At 46.0% G+C, this 13,817-nt stretch overlaps 1 protein-coding gene across 21 annotated transcripts in view; it reads left to right on the forward strand.

Annotated features, from left to right (window-relative positions):
• Window positions 1-13,817, forward strand: part of PPARD (peroxisome proliferator activated receptor delta) — a 79,655-nt gene that overhangs the window by 48,300 nt on the left and 17,538 nt on the right. The window lies entirely within an intron of this gene.

Here is a 13,817-nt window from a genome sequence, read left to right on the forward strand (position 1 = left end):
ATTTCTACCACTTTATCATAATCCTGATAAGAAGGGTCTCGAGTGATCTGGGAGCAGGGTCAGATGCTCTGGGAAACTGAAACCTGTGAACAAATGACGTCTACAAGGCTGGGCCTTGAACTTAAATCTTTCCAATTATAAGAAGTTGTTCACTCATTCAGCAAATATTTATTAAGCACTTACTATCTGCCAGAGCCCTGGTGGCACAGTGGTTAAGAGCTTGGCTGCTAACCAAAAGGTTGGTGGTTTGAATCTACCAGCCTCTCCTTGGAAACCCTATGGGGCAGTTCTCTTCCGTCTTAAAGGGTCGTCATGAGTCAACTCAACAGCAGTGGGGTTTACTATCTGCCAGGCACTCCTCTAAGATTTGGAGATTCAATGGTAAACCTAATAGACGAAAATCTCAGCCTTTTTTGAGGAGAGCTAGGCAGTAAACAAATGAGTAAATATATATGCAGTATGCCAGACAATGATAAGAGTTACCTTAAAGCAGGGAAGTGGAATGGGAGTACCTGATGGTGGGGTTCTGGTTGGTTTTAAATACGGAGTTCAGGGAAGGCCTCACTGAAAAGGTCACTTTTTTAAATTAATACTTTATATGATTTTTGGTGAAAAATATAACACAGCTCCTCAAGTTCACAAAAAAAGACCAGACTTATTGGTCTGACAGAGACTGGAGGAACCCCCAAGACTGTGGCCCTTGGATACCCTACTAACTCAGGACTGAAACCACTCCCAAAGACCACTTTTCAGACAAAGATTAGACTGGCCTATAAAACAACTAGAAGCCCTGGTGGCACAGTGGTTAAGAGCTTGGCTGCTAACCAAAAGGTTGGCAGTTCAAATCCACCAGCTGCTCGTTGGAGTCAGAATCGACTTGATGGCAATGTTTTTTTTTTTTTTTAAATAAAACAAATAATAACAGGTGAGGAATGTGCTTCTTAGTTTAATCAAACATACAAGACCAAATGGGCAACTCCTGCCCAAAAGCAAGATGAGAAGGCAGGAAGGGACAGGAACTGGATGAATGGTCACAGGGAACCTGGGGTGGAAAGGGGGAGGGTGCTGTCACATTGTGGCGATTATAACCAATGTCACAAAACAATATGTGTATAAATTTTTGAATGAGAAACTAACTTGACCTGTAAACTTTCACCTAAAGCAGAATAAAATAAATAAGCAAACCTTTCTTTTAAAAGATAAAAATATACACAGCAAAACTCACTCCCATTGAACTATTTCTAGACATAATGATCAGACATTGGTTACATTCTTCACATTGTGTCAACATTTTTGTTATTTCTGTTCTGGTTGTTTAACTGCCATTAACTTAAACTCCCTGCCCCACGATCTTCTCATCTAGGCTTTAAAATAGCTTTTGTCCATAGATTTTTTTTTTTTTTTTTTAAAGAACTCAGCGCCCAAGGGTAATAGTCTTTACTTTTTGAGCTAACTATCACTTAGTTTAAAGGTAACTTAGGGGATAGTTTCAGTTGAAGATTCCAAGAGTAACTCAGGGCTATAGTCTTGGAAATTACTGCAGCCTCAATAGGTCCAGTAAGTCTGGATTCTTTAAGAATTTGAAGTTCTGTTCCACAGTTTTCTCCCTTTATGTCAGGATCCATCTATTGTGTCCCTGATCAGGACGGTCAGTAATGGTAGCCAGGCATCATCTAGTTCTGGTCTCCAGGTAGAGGAGATAGTGGTTCATGGAGACATTTTAGTCTTGTAGCCTGGCTCCTTGAGAAGGTCACATTTGAGGGAAGACTCATAGGACGTAAGGTGCAAGCCAGGTAGATAGGCATCTGGGGGAAGAACATTTTCAGCTAGAGGCTCCAGGCTGAATATGCCTGCCGTGTTGAGACCAGTGAGGAAGCCATGTGCCTGGCTAGGGGGAGAGTAGCAGGAGAAGTCAGAGCTGTGGGAGTGGGTTCTGGAAGGCCTTGTAGGCCTGCGTAGGCTTGTTAGCTGAGGTAACACATGGGGTCACCATAGTTGGAATCCACTCAATAGCAATAGGTGGGAAGCTCCTGGAGGGATTTAATTATAGGAGGGACAGAATTTAACTTATCTGTTAAAAGGATCACTCTGACTGGTGTGTGGTGAGTAAGTGGGAATGGGGGGTGGAAGCAGAGAAGACTGTTGCAATAATCCAGGTAAGAAATTATGTTGGCTTGGACCGGGGTCATAGCAGTGGAGGTTATGAGAAGTGATCAAATTCTGAGTACTTATTAAAGATGGGGGGATTCCTGGTGGTGCAGTGGTTAAGCATTCGGCTACTAACTGCGGGGTCGGTGGTTTGAATCCACCGGTGGCTCCGCTGGAGAAAGATGTGGCAGTTTGCTTCCATAAAGATCACAGCCAAGAAGGCCCTGTGAGGCAGTTCTACTCTGTCCTATACGTTCGCTATGAGTCGGAATCGACTGGACAGCAGTGGATATTAAAGGTGGAGTCAACAGGACTTGCTGACTCCAACATGGTGGAGTTGCCATTTAAAGACAGGAAAGACCGTGGGGGAAGATGAGGGCTCTGTGTTGAAAGTGTTGGGCTTGTGATTTCATTGAGCATCCATGTGAAGATGTTAGAGAGGCTGGGACTGGGGAAATAAATATGGGAGTCATCATCACATAGAAGGCATTGAAAACCACAAGCCAGTGTAAGATCCTGGACGGAGGGAGGAAGATGGAGAATGAGAAACCTTTAGAGACTGGGAAGAAAAGGGGCGACCAGCAGAGGAGATTGGTAAGGAGGAACATGTAGAAGCCAAGTGAAGAAAATGTGTGAAGGAGGCAGGATCAATCACATGTATCACATGCTGTTGGTGGGTCGAATAAGATGAAGATAATACATGTTCATTACCGAAAGCTTAAAAAGTCCAAGATTTTTTTTTAAATCACCCACCACTCTGTTGATATAAGTAAACTGCCTTCCATTCTTTCTCTAGTCCTTTTATGGGAATCATGCTTTCTATATAGTTTTGGATTCTGCTGCTTTTCACTTTACAAGTTATTAAATATCTTTGGAAAGCATGAGCTTAATGGCTAGACAATACTCCATTTCAGAGCATACTATAATTTAACTGTTCCTTTATTGTTAGGCATTGAGTCATTTAGGATTTTTTTCAGCGTTATAAATGATACTGCAGTGAACAGCCAGGCATATTTACCTATGAGTGGAATTACAGGGTTGAAGGACATGACATTTTAGGTGAAGCTTGAACTTGGGAGCCCCAGGTTCTTGGACGCAACTAACTGATCACAGTTTACTGTAGGGATGGTTTAGCTGTAGGATTCTTACTTGTCTCCTCTACCCCGGGGTGGTTCAGAAATCATTCAGCCCTGCCGATCCCCACTTCTGCCTTTTCCCCTACAACTGTAAGCGCCTTTTCTCCTGGGCCTTCAGAGTTTCATTCCCACTCAGGCATGGCTGTCCCTTTCCTTGCCACCCGCCTCAGTCCCTTCAGCCAGTGTCTGTTCATATGGCCGTCAAGAGTTAGTCAGAGCTCCCCTGAGACAGTCAGTGGAGTGTTAAAATGAAACAACCCATGGTAGGCTGTCAACACGTGTTAGTCCTGCCTAATCAATGAGATTATGTTTGGGAAAGCACTTGGTGAATATTAAAGGGCTGGGCTGATGTTCTAGTCCTACTTGTTTAAAAAAAAAAAAGAAGGTTGAGTTGTGGTGTCTAATGCACGCACTGTAACCACATAGCCACCAAGAGCCAGGCCGCTGACCCACAGATTGGCTTGCTGGTCACAAGGGCTGTGTGTCAGAAGTTTGGGGGGCTTGGATGGAATTTGTAGGCCCTGGAATGTTGCTGTTTGGGTCAGTCAACCTCCTTTCAAGCAGTGCCAAGTGCCACATCTGCTCCCTAGATATGTGTGTGTCACATCCAAAGACCAGAACAGTACTGGGAGGCTGGAGCCAGGAAATGACTGGGCAGGAAGGAGCCTTGGAGACCATCTCATCCTGTCCTGGCATAGGGAGGGCACAGGTGAGGCCTTAGGAGATGCCCCCAGCAGCTGCAGCTTCCCCACCCCAGGTGAAGGGCGCCCCTTTTCTACTCAGCTCTCATCTCCAGGCACACCTCAGTAGCTCCCTGAGGCCAGTTTTCCCTTTTACTATACTTTAGCTCCTCTTCTTGGTACTAAGGGCCTGATTCTTGGTGTAATTAGAAGAATTGTGGGATATGAGGGCGGGGTGACCTTTTGTTCGTCACGTCTTTGGTTCCAGCACTCTGAACAAAACCAGCCCCAGGCCATTCCTGGGTGGTTGACTTCAGGTTACCTGATGAGGTGAATCCAGCCCCCAGCCTGGCAAGAAGGCTACACAGGCCTCCTGTGTGTCCTGAGGGGGGTGGGGTGACCTGGATTGGCCCATGGGAGCAGAAAGCACTGTGGAGTTGTTGGCCTGGAAAACCAGGGCACTGGGTCAGCACCTAAATTAATGAATGGTAGAAAAGGTTGGAGACAATCAACCAGGCCTATTCTGCCATGACCTCCCTCACCTGCTGATTTTGAAAGCACTTGCCAGGGAGCTGGGGGCAACCTCTGTCCTTTGCCTAGAGGCTGCTGACCCTCATCACCTGCAGTGGGGGACTTGAGGGGAATGGAAATGGCAGCAACTGGGTTGACTGCAGGGGGGCAAAAAGTGGAGGAGGGTGTGGGCTCTTTTCTTTGAAGAAACAGTGTATGCCTGGAGCAGGGGGCTCCCTGCCACTTCTCGCTCCTCACAGTTTTCCAGACCAACAATTATAAGGCAGGGAATTGGGAAATTCTGTGTCTGCTTAGGTCACTGGGGTTCCAGTAGGCCAGCACATTTTTGGGCCTGGAATATCACTTGCTCCATTCCCATCTCCTAAGGCGAGCCAATAATGATCAGGATAGTAGCACCCACAGTTACTATTGTTACTATATCCAGCCCTATTAATAAACAGTTTACATGTGGCCATATAATCCTCAGGATGGCCCCTCAGGTTAGGTGGTGGTGGTGGTTAGGTGCCATCGAGTCAGTCCTGACTCATAGTGACCCTATAGGACAGAGTAGAACTGCCCCATAGAGTTTCCAAGGAGTGGCTGGTGGATTTGAACTGCTGACCTTTTGGTTAGCAGCTGAGCTCTTAACCACTATGCTGCCATGTTAGGGGGCAGTATCCCAGTTTTAGGTCTGAGAAACTCTGAAGGGGTTAGTGTCTTCCCCAGAGTCACACAGGGAGGGGAGCCAGGGTTTGACCCCAGCCCTGACACAGAAACCCATGGAATGAACTTCTGTGGGGGCAGATGTCAAAGTTGTAGTGAGACAGATAGAATGGGGTTGGTCTAGGAGAGCTTCCTGAAAGACGAGGTGCAGGTGGGTCTCAAAGGAGAGTGGGCCTTAGCTAGTAGAGGGGGTGGCATTCCAGGCTGAGGCCAGTGGGAGCCTTCATGTTCAGGGAGTGATGCTGGGATGCAGGACAGGTGGGGCAGGGCAAGAGGATGGGGCTGGAGAGGGAGGCAGGGGCCAGAGCCTGTAGCTGTCTTATGTTCACAGGGGTCATTTTCTGGTAGGGAGTATCTAGAAGGGCTTTGACCTGAATGTTCTTGACAGAAACAGCTAGGGACTGCCAGCCACTCAGGGGCGATGGCTCCAGGCTGAGGCTGAGAGCAGCTTTCAGACCTCCTGGGCCCCAGCTGGGCAAGGATGTGCCAGCCTCTGGTCCAGTTTCACCAGCAGCACATGCGAGGCACACAGCATAGTGATTAAGACCAAAGGCCTGAGCCAGGATTCAAATCCTGTCCCTCCAGTTACCATGTAACTGATGTGTCTCAGTGTCCTCATCAGTTAAATGGGGGTAATAATAATACCTGACACTTAGGGTGGTTTTGAGGATTAGATGTGTTAATATACACAGAGCCTGGTGTACAATAAGCCCTCAAAGAATGGCAGCTGGTACCATTGTGGTAGAAGTGCTGAGCCTGAGGCCCTGGAGCAGGGACCCAGCTTAGGCTCTGGTGCAGGGAAGAGAGGGCCTGTCAGCCACACCACGTGGAGGATGGAGCCCATGGAGGACTCCAGCAGCCCCCAGCTCACGGACACTGACATATTGGCTCCCTTCGGCCCCTGCTCATCTCCTGGGCAGAGCAGGAGTGTCCCCAGTCTGAGCATGCAGCCTGCTGATGGGCATCAGGGAAGCTCTGCGTCATGAGTTCCCATGAGGGGGCCAGGCACTTAGGGGTTGTCCAGCCAGCAGACCAGCAGGCTGCTCTGAAAAGGAGCCACCTCCTGCTCCTCGCTGAGAGGATGACTCAACTTGGTGGGAAACCCAAGGGGGTGGCTTGGTTGCTCTGGCCCCAGACCAGGCCTCTCTGGAGCTCAAAAAACCCAAACTATCTCTGCCTGTGAGGTTTACCTGGGTAATGGGAAATGGATGGAGTCATGCCCCACTCCCTTGGCTCCCAAAAGACCTGAATATCTTCTTGGAGCAAGAAAAATGAGTATTGGAACACGTGCGCTACAGGCTTGTGTGTACATGTGTACAAACTCATGCATGTGTATGTGTGCCAGAGTCCAGGAGTTTGTTTTGCAGGAAATTCTTTTGCTAGAGACTCTACTTTCTGTCCCCTGAGAGGCAGCAGGGCAGCCCCCTCATTCTGGCTGCAGGGCCCTGTGTTCTGTCTGAGGAGGAGCCAGCTTCTTAAGTGGGATAAAGCTGTGACATGATTGGAGGGTTCCTGGCTCTGGCACAGCGGTGGGGGCAGGAGGAATGGAAATGGCCAACACCGGGAGATAGGGAAATCCTGGGTTTTTCAGCCACATAAAAGTTAAACCTAGTGCCAGAATGTGCTATTTTTAGTGGCAGCTCTGAAGAAAGAATAGGGTTCACTGCACGGGTAGTGGTGGGTGGGATGGCAGTTAACGGTACAAATCCAGACTGTGGGCCTCTGCCCGGTGTGTGGGAGGAGGGCCTAAAGGGTCAGGGTTGTTTCTAGCTGGGCAGGCTGAGGACAGCGGTGGGGGCGGGCCGCCTTGCTGCTGGAAACACAGATGGACCCTGCCTGTGGATGCATCCTTAGGGCTGTGTGAAAATGGATGGCTTAACGCGAAACACAGAGACAGGCTGCAGCAAAGCAGTTTAATCTCGGTAGAAACAGCCTAAGTGGTATGTTTGGGTTTAGAACAACAAGGCTGCAGCTTCCTGCCCTTCTCCACCCTCCTCAGCTGGCATCCCTAAGAGATCACGGTCAGAAGAGAGGACTCTGGGGAAGCACGTTGGCATGGGTTCCAGGCGCCCTGGCCCCAAATCTGGAACTCTTACTGTAGCCCAGAACCACGTCTGATCCGAAGAGGCAACCACTTGCTCCCAGAAACTGAGAACAGCTCTGGTTGTGGTGAAATAAGCTACTACAAGCTGATACATGGAAGTGGAAACTGAGGCTCAGGGGCATGAGGAAGGTGGTGCGAGGGGCCTGGCTGGGCTTGAATCCTGCCATCTTGATCTTTTCCTTCATCCTTGGCAGGTACTCCAGGAGACACCCAGTCAGGCTTCTTGGGCGATTTTCAAATCCTACCCCTCATCTGCCCAATATTTTCTCACATGTTTCTTCATACCCTCTGATCCTGAGTGACTCTGAGGAGGATGGGATCAGAGGGCATGAGAGAACTAGTGGGAAGATACTTGGTCAGTTAGAAATACAAGGCAGCGTAGTAGCTTTTCCTCCTCTGTTGCTACCTGCTAAGTGGGGGAACCCCCAGTCCTCACTCCCCCCTCTCCCTTGCTCTCATTTCCAGAGCACTGGGGTACATTTCCCCTTGTGCCCACTGACACCCAAAGCCAAATGAGTCCCAAACCGAGTTTGCTCTAATCACCCTTATCCCTCCCACCGTTATGGTCAGTGCCACCACTGCAGAAGTCTGACCTTCTGTCACTGTTGCTGTCCTATCTCTTGATTCCGCTCCTCAGAATCCCCCTGTGGTCTCTTCAGCACAGGCCTGGTTGACGGTCTCTCACCCCTCACCTGCCCTGCCTCCTCCACCTCCAGTCTTTTCCATCTGGTGGAGCGTGAAGAATCAGCATCTCTAGTGCAGTGAAACCTGTGAGAGCCAGAACTCAGTGGGACAGCCTTGTTTTTCTGGATTGTGCAAGTTTTCCGCCTTTGACAGAGTACAGCCTTCGACTTTTCTATCGCTTGTTTTAGTGGGAAGTATTTGCGTTTTTCTTCTCTCACAGGTTTCCACCTTATATATAGGTTTTGGCTCTCACGGGTTTTACTGTACTTGTTATTTGGGTAATATCTACTATTTTAGAGAGCTTATTACAAACCACAACAGGGACAAACTGCTCTTGGTGACCACTAAGGTCCTTCTTCCGGTGTTGTCACCAACTCCCACCCCACAGCTCTACAACTCTGCTCTCCTCTTAGCAAAGTGTCATATCCTACTTTATCAGCTAGGATTATGTTCAGCTGTTTGCAACAGAAATTAGGCACAAACAGTGGCTTATAAAAGTTTGTTTTTGTCACCTAACAAGTAGTCTCGAGGTAGACATTCCAGGCTACTTCAGCAGCCCAGTGATATCATACTAACTAGCCTCCTTCCAATTTTCTGTTTTACCCTCTTAACCTGAAGCTTGCTATCTTGTGCTGGGCAGATAATGGCTACACCACAAGGCTTCGTATTCCTGTGGGAGCCAGCTGAGTTTGCCTGTTTATATCAGGAAAGAATAGCTTTGTCAGAAGCCCCTCCCAGTCAATTGTGCCTGTATATTATTGGTCAGAGTTATGTCACAGAACACTCTAGCTTCAAGAAAAAAAAAAATGCTTCAGGAGAGCTTAGGAAATTGAGTCTTTAACTGGGCACATTGCTGATCCAAGAAAATTGGAGTTCAATAAGAGGGAGAACAGAGTTGGTAGGTAACTGGGAGCGACTGCCCCCTCCAGCATGCCGGGGTTGGCCTTGGTTTTACAGACCATTCAAGAGCTATATAGCGGGCGCTGTGCCTTGGAAGATTGCTCTTGTTGTGGTCACTCAGGGGTGATCAGGGGTTGATCCTTGCGGAATTGATTTATGCTAACCAAACTCTCAAATTCCAGAAAGAGTGGTCCAACTCAGTGCAGTATAAATGAGTGAAGCAGCCTGGGGCAGAGATGACAAGAAGTAGTGGAGATGGTGCGTGTCTGGGTGAAGGGGCAGCTGCTGCTCAGCTCCTGGGTGAGTGCCAGGGGCATGTAGGCGCCCCTTCACCCAGCTTCCCCTAATGTGAAAGTCATGCATAAACATCATATAGTCATCAAAACTAAGAAATGAACGTACAATACTGTAAACCAAACTACAGACTCTATTCTGAATTAGTTTTTCCACTACCATCCTCTTTCTGTTTCAGGATCCAATCCAGGATTCCATATCAAATTCAATCATGTCCCCAGAGTCTTCTCTGGCCTATGAGACTTTCCCAGTCAGAAGGCCAGATTTTTACATGACCTCTCCTGATTTTCCCTCCTCTACTGTAAGATAAAAAAAAAAAAAAAAAAAATTTTTTTTTTTTTTTTTTTTACTGTAAGATTGGAAATCATACATTTGATTTCTGGTATCTTAATGATTAGATTACCTTTGAGGTTTTTTTTTTTTCCCCATGGATATTTGACTGAATTACAGTCTAAAGTTAGTCAGCATGTCTAGCTGTCTCTTGAGAAATAAACTTGAGAAACTGAACGCTGATTACTCCCTCTCATCTGCCACATTATTGTAAGTTTTGCCTTTTTATTTTATTCCAACTTAAATTTTTAGAAGAGGTCAACCATTCTTGTAGTTCAAAATGTAAAAGGTACTGTAGGAAATCTCTCTCCCATCAGTGACTCAAACACTCAGTCCCCTCCCCAGCCACAGCCATGGTTACAGGGTCTTAGGTGGTCTTCTGGAGAAATCTTACACATGTATATGCAAGTAGAGCTTCAATGTAGCTTTTTTATACAAAGTGTGGCTGTCCTACCACTTCATTCTGCAAATTGCCCTTTTCATATCCATCTACAAAACAGCTGCTTTGTTCTTGTTTATGGATGCATAGAATTTCTTGTTTCCATTTCATAATTTATTTAATAAAACCAAAACCAAACTCTCATAGTGACCCTATAAGGCTGTAAAACTTTGTGGAAGCAGACAGCCATATCTTTCTCCCGAGGAGCAGCTGGCAGGTTCCAACTACCAACCTTTCAGTCAGTGGCCAAGTGCTTTAACCACTGTGCCACCAGGGCTCAATTTAATTAATAAGCCCCAATGAATGAGCATTTAACTTGTTGCCCACCTCTTGATATTCAACTAATACTGTAATGAATAGCCTTGTATTAATAATTTCTCATTCTGCTTAAGTAGGAGCATAGCTGGAGGATACATTTTAGAAGTGGCGTTGCTGGATCAGGAGCCCTGGTGGTTCAGTGGTTATGAGCTTGGCTGCTAACCAAAAGATTGGCAGTTCAAATCTACCAGCCGCTCCTTGGAAACCCTATGAGGGGCCAGTTCTGCTGTGTCCTATAGGGTGGCTATGAGTCAGAATCGACTCCATGGCAATAGGTTTTGTTGTTTTGTTTTTTTTTTAATTGCTGGGTCAAAGGGTATGTGCACTTGTAATTTAGATTAGATTAAAAACCAGCCAACCAACCAGTTGCCTTTGAGTCAATTCCGATTCATGGCAACCCTGCGTGTGTCATAGTAGAACTGTGCTCCATAGGGTTTTCAATGGCTAATTTTTTAGTAGGTGGCCAGGACTTTCTTCTGAGGTGCCTCAGGGTGGACGCCAGCTGCCAATGTTTTGGTCACCAGCCAAGCGCTTAACCCTTTTCACCACCCAAGGACTCCTGTAATTTAGATAGACGTAGCCAAATTATACCGTATAGAGGTTATGCCAGTTTACATTTCCACCAGGGATGTATGAGAATATCTGCTCCCATACACCCTCAGCAGCAATGTGTTAGCATATGTTTTCATTTAATTGTTAATGGTATCTCAGTGTTGTTTTAATTTGCATTTACTTCTTGATTGAGCTTCTTTTCATATGTTTAAAGAGCCAAACGTATACTTTTCTGTAAAATCTTTTCATATCCTGGGCCCAGTTTTCTGTTGGATCGCTGCTCTTTTATTTATTGATTTGTAGGAACTATTTTAAGGAAATTAGCCCTTTGATGAGAGCTGTAAATATTTTTCCTAGTTCATTGCCTTTTTTGTTTGCTTATGATGGTGTTTACCATGCAGAAGTTTATATTTTTATGTAATTGAACTTATTAATCTTGTTAATGCTTTTTGGGGGCTAGTGTCATGTTTAGATCTCCCCCACCTCAAGATTATTTTTATATACATTCTCCCATGGTTTCTTGTAGCTTGTGTATTTTTGTTTTAGCTTTAAAGTCTTTGATTTGTTTGGACCTTGTCTTGGTGTATAAGGTGTGAGGTAGGGCTCCGACTTAATTTTTCCAGATAGTCGCTCACTTGTCCCATCACCACTTATTAAAAAATTCTTCTTTTCTGCCTGATTTGAAGTTCCATTGTATAACATATTAAAATTCCACATGTGTTAGCATCTAGTTCTGGACTCTATGTATTCTCTTTCATTGATTGTGTGTCTTCTTGGGCTAATTACCATACTGTTTTAATTATTGTAGCTTTACTATAATTCTTTTTATTCCTCTCCAGCTGATTCCCTATCATGTTTGCCAAAATGCCTGTACCTCAGCCTCTTTGCATCTTTGAAGTCCCATCTTTTACTCTCAGTGGACAACCCCTACTCTCTAATACCTAAAAAGAGCAAGGCCATTCCATGTGAACTTTACCCCTTCCACTGCCATAATGTTTTTGTTGTTGTTAGGTGCCGTCGAGTCAATTTGTAGTTTCCTCATCCTGTGCCTTTAAATTATTCTCCCCATCAATCATATTGTCCCAGCTTTCCCCTGAATCTTCAGACACTCTTTTTCCATTGACCTGTCCCCTATCCACAGCTTGGTTCAGTCTCCTCTATTCCAAAAAACCTCTTGCTGGTTTACTACTTTCTCAAGCTAGCATCCTCTTGTACTTTTCCTTCCCTGGCATATATACCAAAAAATTAGTCTCTATTCACTGTCCCGGCTTCCTTGCCACCTGCTTATTCTTCAGAGTCCTGGTTTCCATCCTGGCACTTGGCCAAACCTCATCTCACAAGATCATTGATGACCTCAATCACCAAATCCAGTGGCGATGTGTCATTTTATCACCATAAACCTCTGCATCATTTCAGAGGGTTGGTTCCCTACCCCCTGGAAACAGCTCTTCCCATGGCTCTGTGATACCTGCTGTCCCAAGTCTCTCCTGCTTCTCTGGCCACTGCCCCATCATCTGTTCTTCCTGTCTTCCTCTTGCCATGTAGCTGTCTTCTTTGGTGAACTGAAGCCCTTCCATGGCTGTTACATCAACAAAGATGCTTCCCAATCTACAGATTTCCAACTCCCCACCCCTGTACTTCTTAAATTCTAGGGCTGAATTTATAAGCTGTCTTTAGGAAACCAACTAACAGGTTATTGTATAAGTCAAAGCAAGGGAAAATGAAGGCCTGATGGAGAGGAAGAGTTGAGAGGTGTTTAGAGGGAAGGATTTACTACCAGCTGGAGGTTGCTTGGCTGCACATTACAGTCACAGTCACCAGGGGATTTTAAAGACAATCTTGATGCCCAAGCTGCTCCCCGAACCAATCAAATGAGGATCTCTGGGAATGCACCCAGGCATCCAAATTTTTTTTTTTAACTCCCCTGGTGATTTCAGTGTATAGCCAAGTTTGCAAGCCCAGAGTGAGGTGAGAGAGAGGGAGGACCTCTGGGTTCCTGGCTTTGATAAGTGGTTAGATGGCATGTGGCTCACTAAAGCAGGGATTACTGGAAGAAAGGCAGGTTTCGGGGAAGAAGGTGGGCTCTGTTTGGATAGGTTGAGTTTGAGCTGCCTACGGAACATCCAAGAGGAGTCCCACAGCTGCTTAACTCTCCCTAAAGCAGGTTCTTTTCCTTTTCTAATCAAGCATCGAGGCCCCCACTGCTGTGTAATAGAGTCCAGTCCTCCCCCCCAGAGAGATGAGGCCTCCATGTCTGGATACAGCCCACTTTCCCAGTCTTCCCACCAAATCCTCTTTCTTCTAGCCTCTCACCCCACAGCCAGTGGCACTCCTCACCATTTTGCTCTTTGCTGCCTCCTAGTCTTTCCTCCTGATATATCCCCACGACGAGTTCCATGCTATATCCTATTGTCAAAATCCCACCCAACTCTAAAGGCATCTCCTTTCCATTTCCTGCCGGTAGCACCCTTTCTCCACTCCACTCCCATAGGACTTCCTGATCTTTTACTGCCTCTGAACAATATTTTTACTTGGTGAGGTTTGGAACGGCCTCCTCCTAGGTAATGTGAACATGGGGGTCATTACCCAGTCACCTACCTTGGAAAGACCCCTTGACAGAGCATGTCTCCCCTTGCCTGATGGTACACCTGAGAATCTAGTTGCAAATATGCTTTAAAACAGTGAACCTAGTTTCAAGTTCTTAAGGAATCCAGATCTTCTGGATCCATTGAGGCAGGATCACCCCCTGAAACTATTGCCCTGAAGAAATCTTTAAACCTGGAATGGAAACTATCCCTGAAGTCATCTTTGAACCAAATAATAGTTTATCCTAACTAGAAAAGAATGTCTGCATTAAGCATTATGCTCTTTTAAAGAATTATCTATATATGATCAAATAGACAACAGCAACTCTAAAGGATAGATGAGAAGCTTAGAGGAGCAGTGAGTTTGTGTTAATGATGATGAAATAGTTTGGAAAACGGTGTCAAGAAGGGTGG

Source organism: Loxodonta africana, chromosome 1 (assembly GCF_030014295.1).
Source record: "Loxodonta africana isolate mLoxAfr1 chromosome 1, mLoxAfr1.hap2, whole genome shotgun sequence".
Taxonomy (NCBI): Eukaryota; Metazoa; Chordata; class Mammalia; order Proboscidea; family Elephantidae; genus Loxodonta; species Loxodonta africana.